At 52.8% G+C, this 24,561-nt stretch overlaps 1 protein-coding gene across 1 annotated transcript in view; it reads right to left on the reverse strand.

Moving 5' to 3' along the window:
- Positions 1-10,103, reverse strand: part of LOC137438522 (glycine N-methyltransferase) — a 124,409-nt gene extending 114,306 nt beyond the window's left edge. Inside the window, exons 1-2 of the mRNA XM_068133634.2 lie at positions 9,978-10,103; positions 9,465-9,598 (exon numbers count right to left, since the gene is read on the reverse strand). The gene's annotated coding sequence lies outside the window, so the exon portion shown is untranslated. The remainder of the gene's footprint in view (positions 1-9,464; positions 9,599-9,977) is intronic.
- Positions 10,104-24,561: the final 14,458 nt, after the last annotated feature.

Genomic DNA, 24,561 nt, shown 5'->3' on the forward strand with positions numbered 1-24,561 from the left:
AAATATTCCTACAGGTCGCACAAGATCTGCCTGCAACCCTCTTATGGTTAAACTGCCAAAATCAAGACTTTCTGCTCACCTTCACTCCTTCATTCCTCTTTTCTCCCGCCTCTGGAACAAACTCCCTCACTCTCTTCAATCCCACTCCACCCTCAAGGTCTTTAAAACAGCTGTTCACCACCATCTCTTATCTTCCCCCATCCAAAACCTTGATCTTTTCTACCCCCACTAATTTCACCCCAAATCCTACACGTTTTTGAAATACCAACTTCTGTCCTGGAAGTCCTTGGTCTCCTTGTGTTTTATACCTCTCCCCCCCTCCCCCCCCCTTCCCACGCCTCCTCCCCCCAAGCCCTCTCCCTCCCACACTTCTCCCTGCTCTCAAATGTTGTGTTTGTGTGCTTCCCCTTCTCTCCCCATCTTGTCTTCCGCTCCCTCTTTTTATATATTTTGTTTGTCTGCTTGATTTGTTTGTGAAATAAATGTTAGCTCTTTCACGAGCCTCGATTCAGTATACCAAAAAAATAAAAAAATTTGTACAGGTATCCATATCTGTACCATGTATCCATATCTGTACATGTATCCATATCTGTACGCGTATCCATATATGTACGCGTATCCATATCTGTACGCGTATCCATATCTGTACGCGTATCCATATCTGTACGCGTATCCATATCTGTACGCGTATCCATATCTGTACATGTATCCATATCTGCACATGTGTCCATATCTGTACGCGTATTCATATCTGTACGCGTGTCCATATCTGTACGCATATCCATATCTGTACATGTATCCATATCTGTACATGTATCCATATCTGTACGTGTATCCATATCTGTACATGTATCCATATCTGTACATGTATCCAAATCTGTACATGTATCCATATCTGTATGTGTATTCAGATCTGCACATGTATCCATATCTGTATGTGTATTCAGATCTGTGTCCATGTGCATATCCGTGTCCGCATGACGTATTTGCATGCCGTATCCTTGTAAATGTAAACACAGCTTAAGTGTGTAATACAAATAGAAGTGGTTTCCTGTATATTGTGATGGCTGGCTTCCAGAGACCCGGCAAGGCACATACAAGACACCAAGAGGAACCCTCGTGTAGTTATCTCCGAAGTATATTGTGTAGCTAAATTACTACTCTGAAGTGCGGTGCTATGCGCACGACTTGTTTGCCAAGAAGAGAAGCAACAGCGCAGGTAACCAAAAAAGAGTCTTTATTACAAAGCTCAACTATAGCACTGAGGTGCTCGGGGCTGCGCGCCCCGTGTATATCCCGAGGCCACGCCTACCCCTCGGGCGTGGCCGACACCCTCTTGGTGCACGGAATGATGTCACCGCGCCAGCGCCATCGTGTCCGCCACACGCGCCCCCCCAGAATTCCCACGCACCTGAAGGGTCAGTTTGCGGGGCAAACGGATGACCCGGCCAAAGCGCCCTCTGGCGGCTGGCGGCGTCTGGGATGCCGGGATGTCATCTGGGATGCCTCCGGCGGCACCTGGGATGGGTGCAGGACCGGGGGGGGGGGGGGGGCGTGCTGGCGGGGCCGGGGGGCGGCTTCGCCGCGGGGGCCGAGCCACTGGCGGGGGGTGGTCCACGTCGAGGTGGGCCGGCTTGAGGCGGTCCACGGAAACGCGGTCAGGAGTACCGCCGATGTCGAGGGTGAAGTGTTTCGCCCCGGTCTCCAGCACGCGGAAGGGCCCGTCGTACGGGGGCCGCAGCGGTGTCTGGTGGGCGTCGTGGCGGACAAACACGTACTCCGCCGTGCGAAGCTCCGGGGCGACATGCGTTGGTGGGCACCCGTGGTGCGCCGTCAGCACCGGGGCGAACCTCCGGGCGGTCTCCTGCAGTGCGGAGCGCTGCTGCGCCGTGGACCATGGTGCCGTGGAGTCGGGGAGGAACTCGCCCGGCACCCGCAGCGGTTGTCCGAAGACCAACTCCGCCGCGGATGCGCGCAGGTCGTCCTTGGGCGCCGTCCGGAGGCCCAGCAGGACCCAGGGGAGCCTGTCGACCCAGCCGCCGTCGCGGAGGGTGGCCCGTAGCGCGGCCTTCAAGGAGCGGTGGAAGCGCTCGCACAGGCCGTTGGCCTGGGGGTGGTAGGCCGTGGTTCAGTGCAGCTGGACCCCAAGCCCCCGCGCGACCGCCCCCCAGAGCTCCGAGGTGAACTGGGGGCCGCGGTCGGACAAGATGTCCGAGGGGGCGCCGAACCGGGCAACCCAGGTGGCGATGAACGCCTGCGCGACGTCCGCCACCATCGTCGCCGCCAAAGGCACGACCTCCGGCCACCGGGTGGTGTGGTCCACCATGGTGAGGACATGGGTGAAACCCCGCAAGGGGGGCAGAGGTCCCACCAAGTCCACGTGAACGTGGTCGAACCGACGTTCGGGCACCGTGAACGGGGCCAACGGGGCCTGGGTGTGGCGGTGCACCTTCGCACGCTGGCACGCGAGGCACGTCCTGGTCCAATCGCGGACGGCCTTCCGGAGGCCATGCCAGACGAACTTGTCGGCGACCAACCTCTGGGAGGCCTTCGTGCCCGGGTGGGACAGGCCGTGGATGGCGTCAAAAACCCGGTGCTGCCAGCCCGCGGGCACGATGGGGCGAAGCCGCCTGAGGGAGACGTCGCACAAGAGGGCCATGCCCGTGCCGTCAAACGGCACCTCGGTGACGCGGAGGCCCATGACGGCGGTCCGCAAGGCCTGGACGTCGGGGTCGGCGGTCTGGTCCGCCGCCATCCGGGCATAGTCGATCCCGAGGTGGACCGCGTGGGCGACGGACCGGGAAAGGCAATCCGCCACCTGGTTGTCCTTTCCCGCGACGTGCCGGATGTCCGTCGTGTACTCGGACACGGCCGAGAGGTGACGCTGCTGCCGGGCCGACCATGGCTCGCCGACCTTGGCCATCGCGAAAACCAGGGGCTTGTGGTCGACGAAGGCCGTGAACGAACGGCCCTCGAGCAGATGGCGGAAGTGCTGGACCGCAGGTGGAGCCCGAGCAACTCGCGGTCAAAGGTGCTGTACCGGCGTTCGTGCGGGCGAAGCTGTTGGCTGAAAAACGCGAGCGGTTGCCAAGCACCACGCACCCATTGCTCGTGCACCGCGCCCACCGCGTAGTCCGACGCGTCGGTGGTGAGGGCGATCGGTGCATCGAGCGCCGGGTGCGCGAGCATGGTGGCGTTAGCCAAGGCGAGCTTCGCGCCCGCAAACGCCGCGTCCATCTGCTTGATCCAAACAACGTCACCTTTGCCCGGCTTCCCCCGGAGGGCCTCGTGCAGGGGGCGCAGGAGCTGGGCGACGCGGGGCAGGAAACGGTGGTAAAAGTTTACCATGCCCAGGAACTCCTGGAGCCCCTTGATCGTGCGGGGGCGCGGAAACTCCTTGACCGCCTCCACCTTTGCCAGCAAGGGGGTGGCCCCGTGCCTGGTGACTCGGTGCCCCAAAAAGTCGATTTCGGCGACGCCGAATCGGCACTTGGCGGGGTTTACGATCAGGCCATGCTGGCCCAGGCGTTCGAAGAGCATGCGGAGGTGGCGGAGGTGCTCTTCGCGGGACACGCTTGTGACGAGGATGTCGTCCAGGTAGATGTAAACGCAATCCAAGTCGCGCAAGACGCTGTCCATCAATCTTTGGAACGCTTGAGCCGCATTCTTCAAACCGAAGGGCATCCGAAGAAACTCGAAGAGGCCGAATGGTGTAATGACGGCCGTCTTCGGTATGTCCTCCGGCCTGACGGGGACCTGGTGGTACCCGCGGATGAGGTCCACCTTAGAAAATAAGGACATTTTCGCCGACCGGGCGGAAAAGTCCTGAATGTGAGGGACCGGGTAGCGGGCGGGGGTGGTGGCATCGTTGAGGCGGCGGTAGTCCCCGCACGGCCGCCATCCCCCGCCGGGCTTCGGCACGATGAGTGGCGACGCCCAAGCGCTCTTGGAGCGCCGTACGATGCCCAGTCGCTCCAGCGTAGCGAACTCCGCCTTTGCCCCGCGAGCTTCGTCGGCTCGAGGCGGCATGCCCGGGCGTAGACCGGTGGCCCGACGGTGGGGATGTGATGTTCCACCCCGTGCTTGATGGCCACCGCCGAGAAGGTGGGCCGCGTGAGGGCCGGGAAGCTGGCGAGGAGGCGGGTGAAGTCGTCCGCTGCCGGAAGCGTACAGACCAACCTCGCCGGGATCGAACCGCTCAGCAAGCCGCTTGGCGAGCCGCTCGGTGAGCCGCTCAGGGAGCTGCCCAACGAACTGCTCAGCGTGCAAGCAAGCGAGCTGAACGTTTCGGCCTGGACGAGGCGTCTGTTCACGTCCACCAACAGCCCATTTGCACATAGGAAATCCACACCGAGCAATGCCATGGGCACGCTGGCGGTTACGAACGTCCATTGAAAGCGTTGCCCTCCGAACCGCAGGGAGAGGCAGCGCTTCCCGAATGTGCGTATGGGTGTACCGTTGGCTGCAAGCAACGCAGGGCCCCGGCCCGCGGTTCGCTTGTCGGACGTGGAGGCGGGGATAACGCTCACCTGTGCGCCTGTGTCGCAGAGGAAGCGACGCCCGGACATGGTGTCCATGACAAAAAGGAGGCTGCCGGAATGGCCGACGCTCAGGGCCGCTACTGAGCGCCGGCTTGGTAGTTTCCCGACTTGCCAAACGAGCACGGCGGGCAACAATTCCTAGCCTTGTGGCCAAACCTGGCGTGGAAACGGCACCAGGTTTGCGGCGTGGGCGGAGGCCACGGTTTTCGCGGTGATGGTGGGCGGGGCGTGGCGGCGGCCATGCAGTGTGCATGCGCATCAGCCTCGGGATCCGCGACGGCCGCACCGAAGCTCGCCCGCGTGTCACAAGCCGCGAAAAACTTGTCGGCCTCGACGGCCAGCACGCGGGGTTCCTTTATTTTGGACCGGCCAACGCGAGGCGTACCTGTGCCGGCAGCTGGCGTAGAAAGAGCGCCCGGAATAAAAAATCCGGGGCTTTGTCACCCAGTATCGAAAGCATGTAGTCCATCCAGACCGATGGTCGTGTGTCGCCGAGTTCGGGAAGGTCCAGGAGGCGGTCGGCCCGCTCGCACTCCGTGAGGCTGAACGTGGCGATGAGGAGACGCTTGAGCGCCTCGTACCTGTGGTCGGCCGGTAGGTTCCGCAGGACGGACACGACTCGGGCGGCTGTGCCGCGCCCGAGGGCGGCGATGACGTGGTAGTAACGGGTCTCATCCGCCGTTATGCCTCAAAGTCGGAACTGTGCCTCGGCCTGCACGAACCATACTTCGGCCTGAGCTTCCCAAAACTCAGGGAGCTTCACCGCTACCGCGTTGTTGGCCATGGCGCGTTCTGTTGGTCAGCGGCGGCTGAACCAGCGTCGAGGTCACCAGTGAAGTGCGGTGCTGTGCGCACGACTTGTTTGCCAAGAAGAGAAGCAACAACGCAGGTAACCAAAAAAGAGTTTTTATTACAAAGCTCAACTGTAGCACTGAGGTGCTCGGGGCTGCGCGCCCCGTGTATATCCCGAGGCCACGCCTACCCCTCGGGCGTGGCCGACACCCTCTTGGTGCGCGGATTGATGTCACCGCGCCAGCGCCATCGTGTCCGCCACAACTCCATGTATCAGTGGAAAAGGAATATTCGTGACGTTTGTAGAAGAATCGAACCCCATTGTGACTCTTCTTTTCTCAATCTAATTCTCTCTATTTATCTTTCTCTCTCTTTCTCCCTCTCTCTCTCCACACCTCTGCAACACATCCATACACGCTTGCAACATGCTTCACACAACATTGGAGAACCAACCAGGGGTGTGGAGGGGGGTGGAACCTCCAACAACGGCCTCTACCACTGATGCGGCAGCGTTGTGGGACCTGGGCGCAGCCAATGAACGCCACCTGGAGATGGGGCAGGCCAATGAGAAGGCAAAGCCCTCGGCGAACCCTAAATGGCCGCACCGCCGCACTCGGGAAGCTAAACAAAAGCCACATCACACCTCCCCATGGCTTATGAAAAAAAAACTCAGAGCGGAAAACAGATTGGTGCCGACGCGTTTGGGATCCGACATGAATGGACTGGTGGTAGAAAAAAGCTGGTGACCAGAGCGCAGCAGAGGGCTGGTGGAAAGTGCGAGGGAGTGAGGTTCCATGCAGGGAACGGATCCAGCCAGCAGAGAAATCCCAGACATGTTGGCCACATACACACTGACTCGTGCTTACGTCCAGTGAGCGAGAGGCCGCAAATACGCCTTGTACATTTCTCTTTCCCTCTCTCTATCCTTCTTCCTTACCTTGTTTCCCCAGAATGACTAAGGCACCTGTGTTATAGAACTGTGAATAAGTAACTGAATAAGAAGGACGTGTGGCGTGTATGCTCGGGGTAATACATTTTTCTTGCGACACTGCCTTGTAAATACATGCCCTTTTGTTAAAACAATACAAACCGTTTCCCAAACTGTCCAATTGCCAGCTTTTATTGGTTTGACGTGTGTGTGTGTGTGTGTGTGTGTGTGTGTGTGTGTGTGTGTGTGTGTGTGGCAACAAGGAGTTCACCCCCAATGTTTTGTTATGTGTAGCCATTAGCCAAAGTTTCCACTTGTGGTATCGCTCGGCCGTTTGGTAATCACAGTGGGACTTTGAGTGCATGTTAGTCTATCTCGGCGGCTTAATTCACCAGTAAGGTAGAGCAGATTTAGATGCTCGACCCTGCCTAAATTAAACCTTTTTCCTAGAGGGCACCTATGGTTGCTTTGCAACCTGCCACGCCATGGAATTATCTGCAGTTCGTCAGCTTGCAGGATTATCAGTGGGATAATAGATTTGAAAACTCCCCTCATGATCCCTACCGCCCCCGAATCAGCAACAATATATTACACGTACTCATGTATATATGTATATTAAATAAATCCAGACGAATAATGTGGAATGTACATTATCATTGCTTCAAGCATTTAATAAGCCTGGTGTTGGCTTAGCGGTTAAGGTGGCTGGCTTGAGATATTGGGGTCCTGAGTTTGAGCCCCTGTTGTGCTGTTGAATTAACACCAGGTTGGTTGACTCAGCCTGTCATCCTTCCGAGGTGGCATTGCGTCAGCGGCACAGCCGCGACCCACAAAATGATACAACGGGCAGTCACAGGCTGCACACAAACCACCACCAAGCAGTTAATATGGATAAGAAAGAAACGGTGAAAAATGATAGAAACAAAATGTAGAGTGGAGATGAAATGGAAATATAATTTGGGTTGAAAGAAACAAAAACGAAATTCCAAAACAAACAGACATCCAAAGAAAATCAAGATGCTCAATGTGACACTTCCCTGCTTTTCAACATCGAGAACAATAATATTGTCACGGGTCTGCTGGCTGGGCCACGAGGGGCTTCTCTATCTGCTTCCTGACCTTTTACCTTGAAGCCGATGAGCCGCAGATAACTCCTGCGCAGATTGATGGGTTTCTAAGCAACCATGGACATGAGTCTGAGATGATTACCTTAGGTGGGGTCCTCACGTCCAATTCCCGCATTACCTTCCCGGCAAATTAATCCCCCCAGATAGAGAACCATGCTCTCGATGCCCCCACTCCTCTAAATCAAGAACGGCCGAGCTGAACCGTAAGTGGGACATCGCCTAGTCTCTGACCGTCGCAAAACAGCGAGGCAAAACTCACATCCACTATTTACCTACTCTGTCTAATGAATGAAGAAAGAGACAATCGCGCTGGTTGGAAACGATTGATCATGTTAATAAACAGGCACGTACACATACATACAAGCAATGCAGCGTCAAAAAAGAAAGTCTCACTCTTAAACAGACGAGCCCCTTTGACAGTCAACTTATCATGAAACTACAGATATCAGTGCCTCATTCGCTCCAGGAAATTCGACCAGTAAGAGGGATACACAGATAAAGAAGGAAGGACTCATTGGTGACCCCTCGCACAACCCAGGTAAGCCTGCAGGCTTACGTTGGTCCCAATGTGAAAGGGAGAGGGGGGGACAAGGAAGAGAGGATGATGGTGTAATGCGCCGTATGGGTAGAGAAGCCGGTGTTTGCTTCGTAGTGTGATAGAGGAAATCGTGAGTGCAAGTTAGTAACCAAGCTCTGAATGAGTCGACGGTGTAACCGTTGATTGCTCTCGTGCGTTCCAAGTGAACGATTAGAAATAGGGAAAGAAAGAGAAAGATAGTGCAAGTCAGTGTGTGTTGACCGGCACGTCCAGGGAAAGAGCTCCTCGGCTTGTTAGCACTTGCTTCGCGGCTGGCTCAATTGCTCCCAGCACAGACTGTCTGCGCAGAGGCTCGCATCACCTCACTTGTTCCTCAAAGTTCACCTCTGGCTTTCGTTGTTCCCTGGACGCACTTCTGTGAGTTCTGGGCTGCCCAGACTTATAAAGCCCTCAGCCAAGGTGTGGTCTAATAGCCTATCAGCATCCCGGCGCAGCTTGCTGTTGCTGGGTCCTGCCTTCTCATTGGAGTGCTGCTGTTGTCAGGCTGTGCCCTTTGATGCAGGCACCATGCAGGACCGAATGGCACCCAAGCCCTTTGATGCAGGCACTGCGCAGCACCGAATGGCACCTAAGCCCTTTGATGCAGGCACTGCGCAGCACCGAATGGCCCCCAAGGTCTTTGATGCAGGCACCGCGCAGCACCGAATGGCACCCAAGCCCTTTGATGCAGGCACCGCGCAGCACCGAATGGCACCCAAGCCTTTTGATGCAGGCACCGCGCAGCACCGAATGGCACCCAAGCCCTTTGATGCAGGCACCACGCAGCACCGAATGGCACCCAATCCCTTTGATGCAGGCACCACGCAGGACCGAATGGTACCTACGTGCTATGAAACAGGTGATTGGTAACATGAGTTTTGTAGGTGTAATATTGGTTTTGTAATGCGTATTGTTTGTGTGTATGGATGTTCTATAAAGAAGTGGTGAGAAGGAGGGATGGATTAATAGAGTTTGGGAGATAGATAAAAGAAGACGTTCAAAAGGGGGGGGGGGGTATACGAACCTGCTCCACAAACACAATGCATTTCCCTGTCCACTGATACGAGCAGAGAGGTAATGTAACTAAAGAAAATACTACTGATGTATGAAAACTCCCGGGTTCCTTTATGTGTTACATGAAACTCCCCAGGGTCTTCCAAAACCGCAACAATATGTTCCCTTCCAAGGAACTTCAACACAGGAGGAGGCAAGTAGGCCCATAAAGCCTGCATTATGCTTGCTCGTCCCAAAACAAATAATATAAAGCATTTTTGGATTCCTCAGAGCTTTCATACCAAGTCATGACACGATTTTACGAACGATGTATAAAAATGATTTGTTCGCCATTGTATCATTTCTAGCACCCCTTCTCCCCATATCTGTCTTCTAACATCTTCCACCAGTTTCTAATTGGTCGGAGTGTGATTGGTCACCATTCCTTATAAAGCCTGTCATCCCCTTGTTCGGATTGACAGGATAGCTCAGAGATAGGTACTTGCCTTTTGGCTGTCTTGTCTGGTTTCTGTTCCTGACCCCCGCTTCACGCTTCACACTTCACAGGCCGAGGCTTGTGTTTGAGTATTCCCTTCTTCACAGGAGTTGTTAAGTCAGCTGCCACATCTGCTACTATTCACTGCTGGTGGATATCAACAATCCAGTGGCAACGATGGAAGAAAGAAGGTCATTGTGTGCTGCCACCCAAGCCAAATTCTAAATCCCTGGCCTAATCTATGGGTGTACTGTATCAGTTGCATAGCTGTTGCATCAGACCAAACAACACTTCATCTTAACAGGGCCGATGAAGCAAGGCTTGTGTGTAGCTGTGTTTTCACGGTATGCAAGGCTAAACGAACTACACTGTGCTTGCATGGCATCCTATCATGATCCCAACCTTCATAAGGTTCCATCGAACATTCAGTCACAGCCCACATGGTTCTTTTCCCAATGGAGACTTCTAAGCAGTAGTTAGGGCAAGGATTTTGAATTTGTTCAGGGTACGGGCGACAGCTCACCTACCCTTCCCGAAGGACACCTTGAGGTGGGTCTTCGACGTTCGCCAACTAATGCCGGCAGATAGGAGGCCTAGTTGAACATCCATCCAAGGGACGGCACACACATTGATGAATCGCCCTGTCTGTGAAACAGTCTATAGCTGGATCACTATTTGAACCCGGGCTAGACAGCTTAGTGTGCGGACCTTCATGCTAAACCATCCTGCCAGCCCTCCACAAACAGACCTTTCTCAAATTGTACAGAGTGAGCCAGAAATATGGTCATTTTTGAAATTCGTGCGAAGGAAATAAAAAATTGTATTTCAAAATAAATTCATTCATGATGTTGAAGTACATAACATGCATTTTTCACCACCAACTTCGACCGCTTCCGGAATTGTTTGATTATTTTTGTTCAAATGTCAAATGTCTGCGAATGTGTACTTGTATATAACTGTCATTAATCAAAAAGGCTTCGGCACTACAGAACGATTTAAAATATATATAAAAAAATTAACTTTTTTTCAAAAAGTTTTTTCTTTTCTTTTGTTTTGCCTAAAATACTCCCAGGCACTCACTGATGAACCTCTGAAAGTTTGACGGAGATCCGTTCGGCCATCTCTGAGAAAAATGGCGACACAGACACACACACATACAGACAGACAGACCAACGGCTCTCTTAAATAGTAGATGACTCTTGTTTCATTGCGCTCACCTCTGGTTTTAGTATTATTAGTACACCCAGTGTGAGTTCATTAGCAAGTTTCTTGTAGAGCGCTCGCCAAGTAGCTTAAGCATTGAAGCAAGCACTCCATTGAAACCCATTGATAACGAATGGCTGACTGGGCAAGCGAACTAGGTAACCGCTTGGTAACTGAACACACCTCAGCTCCTTATGGGAGCGGCAAAAGGTCAGACTTATTATCCTCTCTGGGGTATATAGATTACAGTAGATCTAGGCTTGGGTCCGTTACTCCGGGAAGGCATGACAAACATATAATGCCTCAATAACGTCGGGTTTCCTCCCTTTCCGTTTAGTGTTAAACATCAATAGCAGTGGTGTAGTTGGGTTTGTGGTGCCTGGGGCCAAAGTTCACTGCTAGTACCCCACAGGCACTGGCATAGTCAGAAATTTATATTGGGGGGGGGTGGTGGAGGGGGGGGGGGGGAGTTAGGGTTAGATATTCAGGGGAAGATGTTGTATGTGGATGATATGGTTGTTGTGGTGGAGAGTGGGTGGGGGGGTGCATGAAGTACTGGGAGAGTGGAAGAAGGCATTTGAGAAACATGGGCTGAGAATGAGCATAGAGAAGATGGAGGTGATGTGGGTCGGGAAGCAGAGAAAATAAATAAATATCAGGTTAGAGGCGAAGGAGATCAGACAAGAGAACAGGTTCAAGTATCTGGGTGGAACAGTGACCGGGGATGGTGAGTCAGAGGCAGAGGTGCGGAGGAGGAAGAAAGAATGGCAAAGAGTGGATAGGTTGAGGGAACAAGGTAGGAGGAAAAGAGGTAGACCACGGTTGAGATGGGAGGATTGTGTGAAGAGGGATATCAGTAAGGTGGGGATGGTTGGAGAGTGGACAGAGTTGGCTGAGGACAGAGGGGAGTGGAGTAGTATCGTGGTCAAGGCAGGGCAGGATCTCGGTACCGTTGGACCTCACCCTTATAAAGGGAAGAGGAGGAGAACAACAACAACAAAATAAGTCTGAGCTCCGTCACAGTTTTTTAGCTTTCTCACAATAACCTCTATTTTGGGTTTGCTTTCTGCAGCCATTATTATCTCTTGGTCTTTATTTCCAATTTTGTATTTGTTTTTTATTTTTTCGATTATTCCCATTAGCTCTGGGCTTCGATTTCCCCTTATAAATTGCTGTATTTGTCCCGTTTCTTTTCTCATTTTCTCCCTTTGTGCCCCTAGCCTCCGTTTCCATGGTGATGCTGGGTGATTTACTCTTCTTGCGGTGTTGTTTTCTTGTTGTTTTTACTGTCCATCTGTCTACCTGTTTTCTTGTTGTTTTTATTGTACGAGCAGGGCCACTGCAAAGCTCACGATGTTGAGTTCCTTTCATTGGGATTATTTTGGTACCAATCTCTTGAGTGCTTTGTAGGTTCTCACAATCAGAATTTTTGTCTGTCAGTTGTTTTCTATCTTGTATCGTTGTGGTCTTTCCCTGAATGGTGCCACTCTCATCTGTCGGCTCCACCATTTTGTTTCCTAGCTATTTTTCCAGTCTTCGCTGGTCCTCATCATTTTCATCTCCTTCACCTATCTGTTCGCCTCCATCCTTCTACCTGTTATCATCTGCTATTCTCGTTTTCATCTCCTCCAATTGTGTAGGTGTTTTCACTCGGTCCACGACTTGTAGTCAGGTTTGCTCCCCCTCCCCATTACGGTGGTTCTGTGTCTCCTCCCCCTCTGTCTCACCTCGTCGTCACCGCTGGGTCCCCAGTAACACTTCACATTCCAAACCCTTGCTTCCTCACACAGCCCCTCCCCACGATCCATTGCTGCGATCCATTGTGGCCTCTTTTACACCATACCGCTGTCCACGACCTGGCAAGCGCTCGGCTCCCATCCTTCTCATATCTTCTGCTCCTTGGACTCTGGCCTTCACCTGCAATCTTTCTTATTTTATTTTTTTATTCAGGGCTTTATGTGCTCTAGACGCAACTCTTTCAAATTTGTTGGATAGCACCGTCTCTGCTCTGGTGATCAATCTGGTCTTCTTCTCCGGCCCAGTTGAGCTGACCTCTTCTTTGCCATTCCATTGATCATTCTTTGTCTATCCCCAATCTATCCAACTCTTCATATATATATATATACAGACTTGGCATTTAATATGGAATATTTTTTTTGTGGGGGTGAACTTACTTTTCAAGATGTCTTAGAACCAAAAGTTCATTGGAATTATGTTGAAATTATTCTAGATTTTGTTAATGTGACCTTTAAAAGAAACAAAAACCACATTTGACATTTCGAAACAAATAAATTGATCCTTGAAAGTGATGTAAACTGATATCGAACTCAATTCATGGACAGTACTGTGTTAAACTTCTATACGTTTTCCAGAAGTATCTCTTTATTTTGCACATTAGCCAAAAAATTTTTTAAACAAAAACAAAAGTTAAATTACGACTGAGATTACGGACAGTAAAATTACAGTTCAGTACTTCGTGTAACCCCCACGAGCATTCAGGAGAGCACGTACACGTTGAGGCATGCTGTTCACGAGATTTGCAAAGGTTTGGACAGGAATCGCTTGCCATGCAGTGACAATAGCCTGCTGCAATTCACGCACAGAGGTCGGCTGCTGGTCCAAGTGGTCGATTTGACGCGTTAATTCTGCCCACAAGTTCTCTATCGGATTCATATCCGGGGACATGGCAGGCCACTCCATATGCTCTACACCACGGTCAGCAAGAAAGTGTTGGATCATGCGAGCACGATGAGGCCGTGCATTGTCATCTTGGAAGACAAAGTTTCCTCGAAAGGCTGCACGAGCAAATGGAAGCAATGTTTCTTCCAGAATGGCCCTGTACTTGAACTGGTTCAGGTTTCCATTCAGAACAACCAGGTCAGTTTTGCCCCCTGCATGAAAAGCAGCCCAAACGGTCACCCCCACCACCTCCAGCTTGGACTCTTGGCACTATACAATCTTTGTTGTATGCTTCATGCACTTGTCTGCGCACTCGGACGTGGCCATCTTGACGATAGACCAAAAATCTAGACTCGTCACTGAAGATCACGTGATTCCAGTGTCCTGGCTGCCATTGACGGTGCTCTCTGGCCCACTGCAATCGGCGCTGGCAGTGTTGTCTGGTCAGGCGTGGCTTTCTCAGGGGACGCCTGGCACGATAGCCTGCTTGAACCAGTCGTTGGTTGACTAGCCTTCTGGATACAGGCACATTTGTCAGTTGCTGCCACTCAGCCCTAAGCCGATTAGCTGACTTGGTTCGGCCATTGCGGACTAACCGGTGCAGCTGGCGATCATCCCTCCTTGTGGTTCTGCAGGGACGTCCTAGCCTCGGTATTGGAGTAGGGACACCCCTCTGAGCATTTCGTTTCAGGATCTTTGACACCTGACCTTGAGTGATGCCATACTGCCGAGCAAAAGCACGCTCTTTCATGCCGTAATTTCGTAAAGCCACCACTCCATGACAAACAGCATTGTCGAGTTGACGGACCATCTCCAGAAGACGCGGCAATAACTTTTGGAGACGTGCAGCAGTTGTTTTCCACTAATACAGAACGCAACAACCCTTGTATACCCGACTGTGAAGCCAATCGTCAAATGCACCTGTCCATACATTTTGCCACGCCACCTGTGATATAATCCTGTTGTTGACTTCTTGCTGCGACAGACAATCAGTGACATGGTTCTTTCAACAAATAAATCACCAAAGTGTGAAAGAAACTCACCAGATTGATATACTGAGTTAAGAAAGTAAACCCAAGTCAAGAAAAAAAATAATTCCATATTAAATGCCAAGTCTGTTTATATGTATATGTATGTATGTATATATATATATATATATATATATATATATATATATATATATATATATATATATATATATATATATATATATATATATATATATATATATATCCCTGCTCTTTTGTCTTTCTCCCAGTTGTCACTATATATCTGCTGGTATATCATATTGTATTTTTCTTTTGACTTTTTTTGCAATCGTTACCTCCGCAACCAAAGGTGGATGGAGATTATGTTTTCACTCCTGTCTGTGTTACTTGCAAAATCGAAGATGTTTTCAAGTATATTGGTCGGTTGCGTTTGTGGTTCTGTCTGTCTGTCTGTTTGTTTGTCTGTTTGTCTGTCTGTTTGTTTGTCACCGGCCTACAGGTCACAATTCTAAACCGATCGTCACGAAACTTGAGAAACGAAATGAAACGTCATGAAACTTCACTAAGCTGTATAGGTCGTCCCAATTGATAAGCCTATTGATTTTGAGGTCAAAGGTCAAAGGTCATCTGGAGGTCAAATTTTTGACATCGCCATTTTCAATCCGATTGACTTGAAAATTGAATAGCATTTGTATATTGAGTCATTAAATAGGGAAACATACTATATTTGAGGTCAAAGGGTCAAAGGTCAACTCAAGGTCAAACTTCCAAAATCATTAATTTTCATCTGAAAAACCATCAATTTTCATCCAATTGAATTGACAATTGAACAGCATTTGCCCATTGAGTCACTAAATAGGGAAACCAACCATTTTGGAGGGCAAAAGGTCAAAGGTCAACTCTACGTCAAACTTCTAAAATCATCATTTTTCATCTGAAAAATCGTCACTTTTCATCCTGTTGACCAGAGCTTTGATCAAGATCGTAAATTTTAATTTCGATGTAATGGACAACTTGCTGTATCAATGGGAAAATTTTGGAGGGGCCCGATTTTGCAAGTATCGTGCTCCACATGACGTCTTCTTGTTTGTTTGTATGTTTGTATGACTGTGAACAAGATATCTCAAAAAGTTGTGGATGGATTCGGACGAAATTTGGCAGAGATGTAGTGTATGTGACAAGGACGAAATGATTAGATTTTGGTGAAGATCCGGATTCGGCTATTATAATTTTTAAAGTGATTCTTCACCATTGGGAGATAGGGCCAAAAACGACATATAGCAGAATATCTCAAAACGTTGTGGACGGATTCGGACGAAACTTTGTGGACAGGTTGGGTGTGTGAAAAGGACGATTCGATTCGATTTTGGTGAAGATCTGAATATGTATTCGGATATGAGAATTATTAAATTTTTGAGTGATTCTTCACCATTGGGAGATGGGCCAAAAACGACATATAGCAGAATATCTCAAAAAGTTGTGGACGGATTTGAACGAAACTTGGTGGACAGGAAGTCCAGTGACAAGGAAGAAGTGATTCGATTTTGGTGAAGATCTGAATATGGATTCGGATACGAGAATTATTTAATTTTAAGCGATTGCTCACCATTGAGTGATAGGGCTAAACCCGATATATAGTAGGATATTTAAGAAAAGTTATGGTGAAGCGCGGTGCTACGCGCGCTACTTGCTTAGCAAGGAGGAAGCGGACAACGCGGTAGGTTTAAAGAGTCTTTATTTCAAGAGCTCCACTGTAGCACTGGTGCGCTCCGGGCTGCGCGCCCGGTGTATATCCCGCGGCCACGCCTACCCCTCGGGCATGGCCGCCGCCCACTTGGTGCGCGGAATGATGCCATCACGCCAGTGAGCTTCGTGTCCGCCACACGCGCCCCCCCAGAATTCCCGCGCACCTGGAGGGCCAGTTTGCGGGGCAAACGGATGACCCGGCCGAAGCGCCCTCTGGCGACTGGCGGCGTCCGGGGTGCAGGGATGCCAGCTGGGATGCCTCCGGCTGTACCCGGGATGGGTGCAGGACCGCGGGGCGGCGTGCCGGCGGGCCTGGGCGGTGCCGGGGGTCCGCCTGCAGGGGGGCGGCCCCGACGCGGGGGCCGAGCCACCGGCGGTGGGTGGTCTACGTCGAGGTGGGCCGGCTTGAGGCGATCCACTGAGACGCGGTTGGGCGTACCGCCGATGTCCAAGGTGAAATGTTTCACCCCGGTCTCCAGCACGCGGAAAGGCCCGTCGTACGGGGGCCGCAGTGGTGTCCGGTGGGCGTCGTGCCGGACAAAGACGTACTCCGCGGTGCGAAGCTCCGGGGCGAAGTGCGTAGGCGGGTGCCCGTGGTGCGCCGTCGGCACCGGGGCAAACCGCCGGGCTGTCTCCTGCAGCGCGGAGCGCTCCTGCGCCGCGGACCATGGTGCCGTGGGGTCGGGGAGGACCTCGCCGGGCACCCGCAGTGGTTGTCCGAAGACCAACTCCACCGCGGATGCACGCAGGTCGTCCTTGGGCGCCGTCCGGAGGCCCAGCAGGACCCAGGGGAGCCTGTCGACCCAGCCGCCGTCGCGGACGGTGGCCCAGAGCGCGGCCTTCAACGAGCGGTAGAACCGCTCGCACAGGCCGTTGGCCTGGGGGTGGTAGGCCGTGGTTCGGTGCAGCTGGGCCCCGAGCCCCCGTGCGACCGCCCCCCAGAGCTCCGAGGTGAACTGGGGGCCGCGGTCGGACGAGATGTCCGAGGGGGCGCCGAACCGGGTGACCCAGGTGGCGATGAATGCCTGCGCGACGTCCGCCGCCGTCATCGCCGCCAAAGGCACGGCCTCCGGCCACCGGGTGGTGCGGTCCACCATTGTCAGGACATGGGTGAAACCCCGCGAAGGGGGCAGAGGTCCCACCAGGTCCACGTGCACGTGGTCAAACCTACGTCCCAGCACCGTAAACGGGGCCAATGGGGCCTGGGTGTGCCGGTGCACCTTCACGCGCTGGCACGCGAGGCATGTCCTGGTCCAGCCACGGACGGCCTTCCGGAGGCCATGCCAGACAAACTTGTCGGCGACCAACCTCTGGGAGGCCTTCGTGCCCGGGTGGGACAGGCTGTGGATGGCGTCAAAAACCTGGCGCTGCCAGCCCGCGGGCACGATGTGGCGAGGCCGCCCGAGGGAGACGTCGCACAAGAGGGCCGTGCCCGCGCTGTCGAACGGCACCTCGGTGACGCGGAGGCCCGTGACGGCGGTCCGCAAGGCCTGGACGCCGGGGTCGGCGGCCTGGTCTGCCGCCATTCGGGCATAGTCGATGCCAGGGTGGACTGCGTGGGCGACGGACCGGGAAAGGCAATCCGCCACCGGGTTGTCTTTACCCGCGAGGTGCCGGATGTCCGTTGTATATTCGGACAGGGCCGAGAGGTGACGCTGCTGCCGGGCCGACCACGGCTCGGCGACCTTGCCCATCGCGAAGACCAGTGGCTTGTGGTCGACGAAGGCCGTGAACGCACGGCCCTCGAGCTGTTGGCGGAAGTGCCTGACCGCCAGGTGAAGCCCGAGCAACTCGCGGTCGAAGGTGCTATAACGGCGTTCGGGCGGGCGAAGCTGCCGGCTGAAGAACGCCAGCGGTTGCCAGGCACCACGCACCCATTGCACGTGCACCGCGCCCACCGCGTAGTCCGAGGCGTCGGTGGTGAGGGCGATAGGTGCATCGGGCGCTGGGTGCGCGAGCATTGTGGGGTTTTTTTTGTTTGTTTTGTTTTTTTGTATACAAGATCGAGGCTCGTGAAAGAGCGAACATTAATCACACAAAAAGACAAACCGACACATAAAACATACAACATCGGGAGCGGTAGACAAGATGGGGAGAGAGGGGGAAGGACACAAACACAACATTTGAGAGCAGGGACCGAGAGACATGGAGACATCGAGAGATCTGAGAGAGGGCGAGGGCTTTGGGGGGGGGGCATGGGAAGGGGGCGGTGGGAGAGGTATAAAACATATGGACACTGCCAGGACTTCCAGGAAAGAAGTTGGAATTTCAAACAAGGTGGATCTGGGGTGAATTAGCGGGGGTAGAAAAGATCAAGGTTTTGGATAGGGGAAGATAAGAGATGGTGGTGAACAGCTGTTTTAAAGACCTGGAGGGAGGAGTGGGATTGAAGGGAGTGAGGGAGTTTGTTCCAGAGGCGGGAGAAAAGAGGAATGAAAGAGTGAAGGTGAGCAGAGAGCCGAGATTTCGGCAGTTTAACCATCAGAGGGTTGCTGGCAGATCTTGTGCGACCTGTAGGAATATTTGGGGGACAGAGCACAGAGAGAGCTGGGGGTGCAAGGCCGGAGAGGAGTCGGTAGAAGACAGAAAGACCACCTACCTGCCTGCGGTGAGTGAGTGAAAGGCCCTCAGAGATAGCTTCATCGCGGGAGATTCCAATAATTCTGAAAGCTTTGGTTTCAACAGCGTGAAGCCGAGCTAGGTGTGAGGCAGGAGCACCGGCCCATAGGGGAGAACAGTATTCCATTGAGCTGCGGATGAAAGCCTTGTATGTGGTGAGGAGCTCAGGTGTGCCGAGGAAGGACTTCACACGACGGAGGATGCCCAGTCGGCGACTGGCTTTGGAGGCCAGCTTGGAAATGTGGTTTTCCCAAGAAAGATCATGGCAGATAGTGAGACCCAAAAGCTTGAGCGACAGAACTTCTTGGAGAGGATTGTTGAGAAAGTAGATGGGAGGGTTGTCCAGTCGATCTTTTCGGAGAGACATAGTAAGAGTGTGGGATTTGTCAGGATTGAAAGACTTGTTCCACTTGTTTGACCAGTCTGTGATTTTGTCGAAGTCTTCAGAGAGTGAGGAGGCTGCAGACTGCCGATCTGAGGGAAGAGGAATGGAGCGGCAGAGAATGGAGTCATCAGCAAAGAGATAGAGAGGATTTTCAAGAGAGTCAGAGAGATCATTGATGAAGACCAGAAAAAGCACGGGGCCCAGAACACTGCCTTGGGGAACTCCAGCCTGAACAGGAAGAGGAGATGAGAGAAACCCATTCAGGGCCACACGTTGACGATGACTAGAGAGGAAGTCCGCCAGCCATGCGTGGAGATTTCCATGGATACCAAAGGAGGAGAGTTAGGTGAGCAGAGCGGGGTGCCAGACCGTGTCGAAGGCACGTGATATGTCGAGGGAGACAGCTCTAATTTCCTGTTTGGCATTGAGGACCTCCATCCATTGTTGAGACAGCAGAAGCAGCATGTCCAGAGTAGAGTGACCTGGTCTGAAACCAAATTGATGATCAGAGATCAAGCCATTGGAGAAGAGAAAAGATTTCATATCCGAAGCAATGATGGATTCCATGACTTTGCTGATAATTGGGAGAAGGCTGATTGGTCTGTAGTTGCTAGGATCTGTTTTTGCACCTTTTTTGTGCATAGCGGTGATGTTGGCTGATTTCCAAGCAGATGGCAGTTGACCTTGAGCAAAAGAGAGGGTGAAGAGAACAGAGAGAGGGTGAGATAGAGCGGCAGAGCAGGATTTTAGGACCCGTGGGCTGATGCCGTCGGGTCCAGTTGCAGAATCAGAGTCGAGGGTTGACAGAAACTTTTCCACCTTGTCAGGAGGAAAGGACACGGAGTCCAGGAGCAGCAGGGTACGACTGGGTATGGTGGGTACAGAGAGGGATGGGTTTGGGACACAAGATTTAGAGGCAAACACAGAGTTGAGGCATTCAGCTTTTTCACGTGCGGAGTCAGCTGTGTAGCCGTTTGAGGTAAGGGAGGGGATGGAGGGGGAACAAACACCAGAAACGGATTTGACCAGATGCCACCAGGATTTGGAAGAGGGAGACAGATAAGAGAGTTCGGTCTTGAGAACGGAGGGATCTTGTTTCCTGGCTCTCCTGAGGGTGGACACACACTTGTTTCGGGCTTTGTGAAAGGAAATGAGATTTCCTTCCGTTGGATTTGCTTTCCAGGAGACGAAGGCAAGTTGTTTCTGGGCAACAGCCTCACCACAAGAATCCGTGTACCATGGATGGGAGGAAGGGTATGACAACTGAAGACTAGATGGGATAAATCTGTGCATGAGAGAGAGCAATTTACTTTGGAAGAATTCCCAGGATGAGTTGATGTCAGAGGTGGTAGAGATGGGAGACCAGTCCAGATGATTGATGGCTGCTTGAAGACCGTGCCAGTTGGCCTGAGTGAAATGCCAGACTCGTCGACGCTGAGCAGGCTCCCTGAGGATGGTCAGAGAGATGTCCACTTTAACAAGGACATGATCAGATGATCCGATTGGAGCAGAAGAAGAGCAGCAGACATTTTCAGGGAAGTTAGTCATAACCAAGTCCAGAAGAGAAGATGTTCCGTTGACTGAGATCCGGGTCGCGAAATTGACAGATTGTGTCAGTCCCAGTGAGTCGCAGAAGTCCTTTGCTGAGGAGCCATGGCTGGTGAGAGAGGTACCCACACCCAGCCAACTGGCATGATGACAGTTGAAATCACCACATATGAGGAAGAGAGAGTTGGGATGAGTAGATAGAAGTTGGTCCATATTATCAGACAGCGAGATGTAGATGGAGTCATCACTGTTTGGTGGACGGTACAACACACATATGAACAAGAGGTGGGAGCGAAGGGGAAGCCGTAGCCAGAGGTATTCCTGGGGGTGAGGTGGAGAGAGTGCAGTGCAGGGCGAGTGAGGAAGAGAGTTTTTGATAAAGATAGCAACCCCACCTCCAGGACGAGGCTCAGGTCTATCATACCGGAGGAGGGAGTAGCCCGGGAGAGATACTAAGGAATCAGAGACATCATAAAGGAGGAAAGTTTCTGTTAAGCAGATCACGTCTGGTTTGACAGAAGCAACCTGTATGGAGAGATCAGTTAAGTTTGAACGAAGGCCCCGGATGTTTGAGGTCCATACCGTTAATGAAGAGGAAGGGGGAGCATCAGATACAGAACAGGGGGGAGGAGGGGTAGGGTAAGATGTGGAAGAGGTGGAAGAGGTAGGGAGAGCTGTTGAAGGTGTGTCAGAGATTTCAGAATAGCTCGGAGAAAGGGAAGGATGGGGCGGACAAAAGGTTTGATGGTGATTGGGTGAGGCACAATGAGGTGTTATTTGAGGAGTGGGAAGAGCGAGGCAGAAGGTTGGGGGAGATGGAGGTGAGAGTTGGAAGGGGGAAGAAGCGGGGAGGACGCTTTGAGGAGGGAGAGTGAGAGGGGGGAAATTGAGAAGCAATGAGGGTGGGGAGATTTGAAGGGGAGGGGTGAGGGGGGAGTTTGGGAGGGAAGGGACAAGGGGAGGGATTTGAAAGGGATGGGATATGGGGGAGATTTGGAGGGGAGGGGTGAGGGAGGAGTCTAGGAGGGGAGGGGCGAGGGGGCGTCTTGGCGGGGAGGGGTGAGGGGTAGTTTAGGAGGGAGGGGGCAAGGGGGGAGATTTGAAAGGGATGGGTGATGGGGAAGATTTGGAGGGGAGGGGTGATGGGGAAGATTTGGAGGGGAGGGGTTATGGGGAAGATTTGGAGGGGAGGGGTGAGATTGGATTTTAGAAAGTGTACGATTTATGGGAAACGAACATTTATTGCAAAATGAGTTTCTTGTGACCTTCGAGTTAAAAATACGTTTAAGGACGCTGGATGGAGGATGGAGTGCAGGAGAGTTTAGGGAATGTAGAAAAAAGGCACTATAGGAGATGGATATTTTTTTGGGGATGAATTGATTTGGTGAGCAAGTCGAAAGCAGCCTTTTAAAGAAGAAGAAGAAAAAGGTGTTATAAAATATGACGGAATACATAACTTGAGGGGAAAGTGTAAACATTGAAGGTTAATAACAGTGAAAACTATCTGGGGAAATGGGGGAGAAACACGTGGTCGAAGAACGAACGAACGAATAAGAATGAATAAACGAATGAGAACAGAGAAGGAAATTTTTTTTTTTTTTTTTTTTTTAGTTGAGATTTACACAAGGAAGTAGGCTATGGGTGAAAAGCCTGGGAATACAGAGAACGAAAGTTATTGGATCACAAACGATGGACCGCTGAGAGAAAAACAAAGCCTCAAGGTTGTACAGTGTACACTGTACAAGGCCTCAAGACACGACACGAATTAACACGATTTTCAATACAGGTATGAAAGATTTGCAACGAAAAATCTTCGTCGGGACACAATATACGTACAACACCATAAATAAATACAGTTTTAACGAAAATACAAATGGGAACATTCACTTAACTTCGATTTCAAATCGTTCGCGACGCGGCAAAGGCCTTGCTCGCGACACGGCAAACAGACGATCAATTTATGAAAGATAAACACCGAGAAACAACCAAAGCTGCACACAATAACTTCACACACCGAAAGATAAATACAGTTTCGACAAAATACAATTGTGAACAGACTTAACTTCGAAAAACGTGGAGACCGTGTGGAGCTTCGAAAATCCCTCCCACCGTCTCCGAGATCTCGCGAGATCTCATGGTCGTTAGCCAAGGCGAGCTTCGCGCCCAGCCCACACCCAGCGCCCAGAGACCAGCCCACACCCTTGGCGTTAGCCAAGGCGAGCTTCGCGCCCTCGAACGCCGCGTCCATCTGCTCGGTCCAGGTAACGTCACCTTTGCCCGGCTTCCCTCGGAGGGCCTCGTGCAAGGGGCGCAGGAGCTGGGCGATGCGGGGCAGGAACCGATGGTAAAAGTTTACCATGCCCAGGAACTCCTGGAGCCCCTTGATCGTGCGGGGGCGCGGAAACCCCTTCACCGCCTCCACCTTGGCCGGTAGGGGGACGGCCCCGTGCCTGGTGACGCGGTGCCCCAAAAAGTCGATGTTGGCGACGCCGAACCGGCACTTGGCGGGGTTCACGATGAGGCCATGCTGGCCCAGACGTTCGAAGAGCGTGCGGAGATGGTGTAGGTGCTCTTCGCGGGACGTGCTGGCGACGAGGATGTCGTCCAGGTACACGTAGACGAAATCCAAGTCGCGCAAGACGCTGTCCATTCGTCGCTGGAACGCCTGAGCCGCATTTTCCAAACCGAAGGGCATCCGAAGAAATTCGAAAAGGCCGAACGGCGTGATGACCGCCGTCTTCGGGATGTCCTCCGGCCTGACGGGGACCTGAAGGTAGCCGCGTATGAGGTCCACCTTCGAAAAGAAGGACATGCCCGCCAACCGGGCGGAGAAGTCCTGGATGTGGGGGACGGGGTAGCGGTCGGGGGTGGTGGCGTTGTTGAGGCGCCGGTAGTCCCCGCACGGTCGCCATCCCCCGCCGGGCTTGGGCACGATGTGGAGCGGCGTCGCCCAAGCACTCTCGGAGTGCCGCACGATGCTTTAGCTACCGCGAGCTTCGTCGGCTCGAGGCGGCGTGCCCGGGCGTAGACCGGTGGCCTGGCGGTGGGGATGTGGTGTTCCACCCCGTGCTTGACGGCCCCCGCCGAGAAGGTGGGCCGCGTAAGGGCCGGGAAACTGGCGAGGAGGCGGGTGAATTCGTCCGCTGCCGGAAGCATACAAACTAACCTCGCCGGGACCGAACCGCTCAGCAAGCCGCTTGGCGAGCCGCTCGGTGAGCCACTCAGTGAGCCACTCAACGAGCTGCTCAGCGCGCAAGCAAGCGAGCTGAATGTTTCAGCCTGGACAAGGCGTCTGTTCTTCACATCTACCAACAACCCGTGTGCACAGAGGAAGTCCGCACCGAGCAGTGCCATGGGGACACTAGCGGTTACGAACGTCCACGTGAAGCGTTGCCTTCCGAACCACAGGGAGAGGCAGCACTTCCTGAATGTGCGTATGGGTGTTCCGTTCGCGGCAAGCAACGCGGGGCCCCAGCCCGCGGTTCGCTTGTCGGACGTAGATGCAGGGATAACGCTCACCTGTGCCCCCGTGTCGCATAGGAAACGGTGCCCGGACAAGGTGTCCGTTATAAAAAGAAGGCTGCCGGAATGGCCGATGCTCAGGGCCGCTACCGAGCGCCGGCTTTGTAGTTTCCCGACTTGCCGAAGGAGCATGGCGGGCAACAATTCCTCGCCTTGTGGCCAAACCTGGCGTGGAAATGGCACCAAGTTTGCGGCGAAGGCGGAGGCCGCCGCCGAAACGTTCAGCTCGCTTGATTGCGCACTGAGCAGCTTGTTGAGCGGCTCACTGAGCGGCTCACCGAGTGGCTCGCCAAGCGGCTTGCTGAGCGGTTCGGTCCCGGCGAGGTTGGTTTGTACTGTTGCGGATATGGCATTTGGCCTCCATATCCGCTTGTAAATATTCCCCTATTTCCCCAACACTCCCCAACTATCCCCAA

This window comes from Myxine glutinosa, chromosome 13 (genome assembly GCF_964187855.1).
Source record: "Myxine glutinosa chromosome 13, kmMyxGlut1.1, whole genome shotgun sequence".
NCBI classification, from domain to species: Eukaryota; Metazoa; Chordata; class Myxini; order Myxiniformes; family Myxinidae; genus Myxine; species Myxine glutinosa.